Genomic DNA, 7,985 nt, shown 5'->3' on the forward strand with positions numbered 1-7,985 from the left:
TATGTTTTTGCTATGTTCGTGTGCTTGTTAGTATATTTTGTGATCCCTTTTGGCTCAAGGTCACTAAGGGACTTTTGTTAAGCTTGTTGAGTAGCTCCATGCCATATCTTTCTTTGTCATGTTCAGGTCCTGTAGCATGTTGTTTTGTTGCTCCGAAGAGGGCTATATGATCTGAAATTCCAGACAAGTGTTGACTTCACTAAGTCTGAGATCTGTTTTACCATTTGTGTTTTTCCCATGTTTGTTTGAACCTCCTCATGGATGAATTGGCCGTAGCTCAGTGCTAGATTTTTGTTAAGCATCTTGTATGCTTCCCTGGCATGTATTTTGTTGCCTTGTTTGGGTGCTGTAGCATGTTCATCTCATTGCATTTAGATGCCTACTTGCTGTAAATCGCAGACCGGTGTCAATTTTGAATCGCTTGCCATTTCCAAACCGTAACTCCGATTCTGGCGTTCTTTATATCGTTTTCAAGCGATGTCATCTCATCTTTCCAGCGGCACCCTTGGAATTCCAAGTTGAGGCCAGGTTCATGCATTTCCTGTCATATCTTGCATTTGGCATCCCGCATCACATCCCGCATAGCATATCATCTTTGCATCGTGTTGATTGAGTTTGCACGTGGTTGATTGTACCCTTGTTGCTGTTTGTCTTGTTTGGGTAGAGCCGGGAGACTAGTTCGCTAATGAGGAGCCCATTGAGTTTGCGCTTGAGGATCCAGTCAACTCTGACAACTGTGGAGGCAAGATGATCATACCCTCGAAATCACTACTATCTTTGCTATGCTAGTTTGCTCGCTCTTTTGCTATGCCAATGCTATGATGCCTACCACTTGGTTGAAAGCCTCCCAAATTGGCATGTCAAACCTCTAACCCACCATTGTCCTAGAAAACCATTGATTGGCTATGTTACCGCTTTGCTCAGCCCCTCTCATAGCGTTGCTAGTTGCAGGTGAAGATTGGAGGCCGTTCCTTATTGGAACATTTATTTACTTGTTGGGATACCATTATATTGCTATGTTATCTTAATGCATCTATACACTTGGTAAAGGGTGGAAGGCTCGGCCTCTCGCCTAGTGTTTTGTTCCACTCTTGCCGCCCTATTTTCCGTCATATCGGTGTTATGTTCCCGGATTTTTGCGTTCCTTACGCGGTTGGGTTATAATGGGAACCCCTTGATATTTCGCCTTGATTAAAGCTTTTCCAGCAATGCCCAACATTGGTCTTACCATTTGTCACCTAGCCTTTTCTTTCCCTTGGGTTCTGTAGACTCAAGGGTCATCTTACTTTACCCCCCCCCCCGGGCCAGTGCTCCTCTGAGTGTTGGTCCCACCGAGCGATGTCCGGCGCTACCAGGGGAAACTCTGGGCTGGCCTACCCAACGTCTGGCTCATCTGAGTGTGCCTTGAGAAAGAAATATGTGCAGCTCCTATCGGGATTTGTTGGCACATTCAGGCGGTGTTGCTGGTCTTGTTTTAAGCTGTCGAAGTATCTTGAATTACCAAGATACCGAGTCTGATCAGAACGTCTTGGGAGGAGGTCTATTCCTTCGTTGACCGTGAGAGCTTGTCATGTGCTAAGTTGGGACTCCCTTGCAGGGATTTGAACTTTTGAAATTCGTGCCCGCGGTTATGGGCAGATGGGAATTTGTTAATGTCCGGTTGTAGATAACTTGAACCTTAATTTAATTAAAATGAATCAACTGAGTGTGTTACCGTGATGGCCTCTTCTCGGCGGAGTCCGGGAGGTGGACATGGTGTTGGAGAAATGTTTGCGCATGTTGCTCTTTAGTTTCTCGCTCGTGCTTTGCCTCCTCTTCTCGCTCTCTTCTGCGAATAGGTTAGCCACCATACTTGCTAGTCGCTTGCTGCAGCTCCACTCATATTTTACCTTGCCTTATCTATAAGCTTGAATAGTCTTGATCGCGAGGGTGCGAGATTGCTGAGTCCCCGTGGCTCACAGATTACTATTACACCAGATGCAGGGCCTGATGATTCCGCTCCAGGAGACGCTTATGAGCTCAAGTGGGAGTTCGACGAAGACTCTCAATGATACTATGTTTCCTTTCCCGATGATCAGTAGTGGTGCCTAGTTGGGGGTGATTGGGACCGTTGTCGCATGTTGGGTTCTCTTTATTTTGGCGCCGTAGTCGGGCCATTAGTGTTTTGGATGATGTAATGTTATTTATGTACTTGATTGACGTGGCGAGTGTAAGCCAACTATGTTATCTCCCTTTTTGTTATCACATTACATGGGATGTTGTGAAGATTGCCTAACTTGCGACATATGCCTTCAACGCGATTATATCTCTAAGTCGTGCCTCGACACGTGGGAGCTATAGTCGCATCGAGGGTGTTACATTATCCTAGTCGGATCACATGAGGGGCCCAAAGTATATCTCTCCTGAAGCATGGGTCTGGACAAGCCCGAAACCTACCTTTGTAACTACCCAATCACGGAGTAGCGTTTGGTTGGCCCAAAGCAAGTATGTCACCATCCCGAGTACATGCACCAGCTCAGGTCTTAGGACATAGAACATATGTTGTACTAGACACTCACAAATGACATATCGTTGTGTCTCATAGTTGGGTTTGTCTGACTTGGACCTTATCTCGACTCGGATCCTACTACGTCGAATCCGACTAGATCCTTCCAAGTCCATATTATCCGGTTAGCATCCAATGCCCCATGGCTATTGAGACCAAGCCGATGACCGTCTCATATGCTAGTCTAGTCAGCTGTGCGTCCACACAAGCCTTTCGACTAGGGACCTTTTAGGACGTTCATCATACAATGCATAGTCCCATGAACAAGTCACGTACTTACTGATACACATCATTGATAACGTCCAAGGACTATCTTTATTCATTAACACATAGGAAATATCATCATACATGATTGCCTCTAGGGCATATCTGCAACAATCTCCCACCTGCACTAGAGTCAATCAAATAGACATCGAATGCCCATTGCTCTAACATGCCCCTCATGCTTGGATTGTGGAAGCGGCTTAGTCAATGGATCTGCAACATTTGCATCCCTGTGAATTCTGCATAACTCAACATCACCATTCTTTACGATATTTCGTATCAGGTGATATTTCCGATCTACGTGCCTGGTCATGTGGTGATCCCTCGGCTCCTTGGCTTGTGAGATGGCACCAGAATTATCACAATAAAGGTCCAATGGTTTTACCGAGGCTGGGAAAATACCAAGATCATCCAGAAAGTTCCGGATCCAAACACCTTCCTTTGCAACTTCACAAGCCGCAATGTATTTGGCTTCTGTCGTAGAATCGACCACCGTATCTTGCTTGGAACTCATCCAGCTCACTGCTCCTCCATTCATGACACATGAATCCGGACTGTGATCGACAATCATCTCTGTCGGGTTGGAAACTAGCATCGGTGTAACCCCTTACGACAAGCTTTTCCTCGCCTCCATAAACTAGGAACATCTCTTTAGTCCTTTTCAGGTACTTCAAAATAGTCTTTACCGCTGCCTAGTGACTCTCACCTGGGTTGGCCTGGTATCTACTTGTTAGGCTTATTGCAAAAGAAACTTTAGGGCGGGTACATATCATGGCATACATGATGGATCCAATTGCCGAGGCATACAGAATCCGACTCATCCTACTTCGCTCAATAGATGTCGAAGGACTCTGAGTCTTGCTTAGCCTTATACCATGTGAGATAGGCAAGAACCCTTTCTTGGCCTCACTCATGTTGAACTGCTTCAACACTTTATCTATGTACGTGCTTTGGCTCAAGCCGAGTAGCCTCCTCGATCTATCTCTATAGATCTTGACGCCTAAAATGTAAACTGCCTCACCAAGGTCCTTCATAGAAAACTTGCCATTCAATGATTCCTTGACCGAGTTCAGCATCGAATAATCATTTCCGATCAGTAGTATGTCATCCACATACAAGATCAAAAACACAATCGAGCTCCCACTTAACTGCTTGTATAAACAAGCGTCCTCATTGCTTTTGATGAAACCGAGACTAGTGACAACCTCATCAAAACAAATGTTCCAACTCCGAGATGATTGCCTCAGCCCATAAATGGATCTCTTGAGCTTGCATACTTTACTAGTGCTAGTCAGATCGACAAAACCCTCGGGCTGTATCATATACACATCCTCGGTTAAATTTCCATGAAGGAAAGCCGTTTTGACATCCATCTGCCATATCTCGTAATTGAAATATGCAGCTATAGCTAGTACGATCCTCACCGACTTTAGCTTCGCTACTGATAAGTAAGTCTCGTCGTAGTCAATTCCTTGAACTTGTCCATAACCTTTAGTGACAAGCCGAGCTTTGTGGGTCTGAACTTTTCCATCCACATCGGTTTTCTTCGTAAAGACCCATTTGCAGCCAATGGCCTTTACGCCAGGCGGCGGATCAACCAAGTCCCAGACTTGATTTTCATCCGTGGACTTTAACTCGGATCTCATGGCCTCTAGCCATGCCTCGGAATCCGGGCTCATTGTCGGTGTCAAAACCGGCGGATCTCGCATAGGGAGTCCTGAACTGTGCGTCTAAAGCGGATGGTAACAGGAGGCAGGGGACACGATGTTTATGCAGGTTCGGGCCCTCTTGATGGAGGTAATACCCTACGTCCTTCTTGATTTTTCTTGATGATATGAGTATTACAAGAGTTGATCTACCACGAGATCAAAGAGGCTAAACCCTAGAAGCTAGCCTATGGTATGATTGTATGTTGTCCTACGGACTAAAACCCTCCGGTTTATATAGACACAAGAGGGGGCTAGGGTTACACAAGGTCGGTTACAAAGGTGGATATATATATATATATCCGTATTGCCTAGCTTGCATTCCACGCCAAGTAGAGTCCCATCCGTACACGGGACGAAGTCTTCAATCTTGTACCTTCATAGTGCAATAGTCCGGCCAAAGGATATAGTCTGGTTGTCCGGAGACCCCCTAATCCAGGACTCCCTCAGTAGCCCCTGAACCAGGCTTCAATGACGATGAGTCCGGCGCACAGTGTTGTCTTCGGCATTGCAAGGCGGGTTCCTCCTCCGAATAGACCATGGAAGAGTTTGAATACAAGGACAGTGTCCGACCCTGCCAAATAAGTTCCGCATACCACTGTAGAGAGAATAATATTTCCACAAATCTAATCTGCTGACACGTTTTGACAGCATGACATCACACCATGACCCGGTCATTATTCAAACCGTTTCCCTCAACTAGCTCCGCACATAATGCGAGGCGGTTTTCTTGACACGTCTTGTCAAAGCAGAGATTGTGTCCCCCTTATCACGGGATTCTCATGAATACAAACGTGGGTAACCCAACCGTGCCTTTTGGTATGACTCCTAGGTCTTAGGTAAGTCCCAAACAGCCACGAGGAGGATGCCTGATATTCACCCTCTTTATAAAGGGAACAAGGCTTTTTCTTTTTTCCCTCCCGTTCTCAATTGAATCCCTCCCCCGCCTCGAGTTCTAGCACCCAAAGCTCAGGTCAGGTGCATCAGACCTTCAACTATGTCCGGATCCAACCTTCAAGGTCAGTGGATGCCTTCCTCTGTCACAGAGGAGGACATCAAGAAGTTGAGGGAGGCCAGATATCTGTTAGCCGAAATTCCGCATAGGCTGCCCACCCGAGGGCAGGTCGTCCCTACTCCCTAACCCAACGAGAGCATTGTGTTTGTCTCCTACTTACTTCGAGGGCTAGGCCTCGCTCTGGATCCCATTGTTAGGGGTCTTATGTCTATTACGGGCTGGATTTTAACGATCTGGCCCTGGATTCCCTTCTTCACATCTCGTCGTTTATTGTCGTATGTGAGGCCTTCCTCCACATTACCCCTCGCTTCGGCCTGTGGCTCAAGACCTTTGATGTGAGGCCGATGATGATCGAGGGGCAGCATGCAGCGTGCGGAGGTGCTTTAATAAGCAAGATCGCTGATGCTCCATGGCCAGAGGGTTCCTTCCCAGAGGTGTCCAGATTGTGGCAGTGGGAGAGGTTTTACATCATAGCTCCCCGAAGTGCCAAGTGGGTAGCTGCCCCCGCCTTCCGCTCGGCCCCCACCACAACTGATGTCATGGATCAGCAGGGGGCTGAGCTGGGGTCCAGCAAAGGACGTGCCAATACTGCAGAGCCATATCCACGATCTCTTCGAGGGAGACTTTAGTCTGGTTATGGTAATGCAAGTTATGCTGGTTCGTCGAGTCCAACCTTGTAAATGCCGGCCCCTCCGCATGTGGGAATTCAACCTAGAAGGACCGCGAGTTATTCAGCATTTCCTCGGCATGAAGCACGAAGAGATGTACAAATCATTCTTCGGACTCCAAATAGAGTGTCCGGACACCATCGAGGACGTGGGCCTGAGCTGCAACCGCCCTGCTGCCCAAGTGAGTAATCCCTTGCCGAACCTGCTGTCCTTTTAGTTATCATGGCATCATTCTAAAGAGCCGCTCTTTGACCAGGACTAGATAACAAAGGCGATGATGATCAGGTGTTCGGCCCCACTTCCTGAGGGCTTGGACAATCCAGTATTGGACAAGATGCTCGAGCCGGCGCCTTATCCAGTGTCCTCAAAGGAAGATGATGGGGGGAATAAAGAGGGCGAAAGAGGGCCTCACTCGCTACTTATTCCAGCCGGGGGAATGAGCATCTCCGCGAGGGAGGACAATCAAAGGGAAGAATCTGACATTCTCCCTCCCCGGGGAAGGAAGAGGACTACCTCTGAACATCCGGAAACTAAGGTTTCAAAACGGGAGAAGAAATCTTCATCAGAGGGTCCTACCTCGGAGGGTATTCTTGCCGCACAATGTCCACGCAGGGATCAGCCCTCTACCGAGCTGTGAGTAATTGAAAAGTACTTAATAGTGAAAACATCCTACCTTACTTCTGAAGACAATAACCAATGCTTATAAATTGTAGTCCGGATCGTAGCCCTTCTCGACAGAGTTCATCTTCGGGGGATCTTCTTCCGGGGATGATGGTGAGCGAAACGCCTCCCCGGACACCCCGTCTCAAGAAGCCGGCAACCTTGAAGTGTCGTCGCGAAGGGTATCTCCGGATCCACTAGGGCCAGAGGATAACCCTTTGGCTGCCCGGAATCCCCAGTATCCGGCTCCTAAGGAGAGTGACAACAAGGGTCCATACAGTGTGCGGTCGAATGCGCTGAAGGATCTTCTGGGCCAAGCGGCTGTCTCAGAAGCACATCGTACGTTAATGGGTATGCTAATTGAAAGGATTTCATCCGCTGAAAGTGGTTTGCATGAAGCCTTCATGAGTCTGCTGAAAGGCTTCGAGGTACATGAAATAATGTATGTTTTTAACAGTACCGCATACATTAGATATGCCCTATGTAGATAGTAGCCCCTCAGACTCTGGTTGTCGTCGAAAACAGCAGCAAACAGAGGATCATACTCCCAGGTAATAACCAGACCGCTTTATGTGCAGGTGTCTGAAGCTCCGGTGGCTAGCCGGACTGATGGTTTTGTCGAGCTAAAGCAACAACTTGACGCGGCAGACGCCAACATCGTGCTTGTGAACAAGCGGCTTGACGAGGCACAGGGTGACTGATTTTTCTAGTGATCGTCACATAATAAGAGTAGCATGATGCCAGTATCATTAATGTGTTGTGACTGCAGATGGAGCTGCCACCATAGAGACCCTTCGGGCGGAGCTTGCCCGAGACAAGGAACAAGCAAGGCGTAGCAATGCGGCCGCTTTAAAGGCGGCCGAAGAATTAAGGGACGAACCGGTTGCACATTGCGAGAGCAAGGAAAAAATATCCAAGATGGCTATAGAGTTAAAAGATGCCGCTGACCCTTACCAGCTTCTTGAAGAAGAGAACCGGGCGAAAGCGACGGACCTAGAGAAGGCCTGGGTGGTTGCCAAGGAAGCCCGCTCGAAAATTAGAGCGACGAAGGAGGAGCTGAATCAAGCTGCAGATATCGTGTTTGGGAAGCCCTTCTTGTTGCGGACTAAGTTTGGAGATCCGAAGTA

This window comes from Triticum dicoccoides, chromosome 4A (genome assembly GCF_002162155.2).
Source record: "Triticum dicoccoides isolate Atlit2015 ecotype Zavitan chromosome 4A, WEW_v2.0, whole genome shotgun sequence".
NCBI lineage: Eukaryota > Viridiplantae > Streptophyta > Magnoliopsida > Poales > Poaceae > Triticum > Triticum dicoccoides.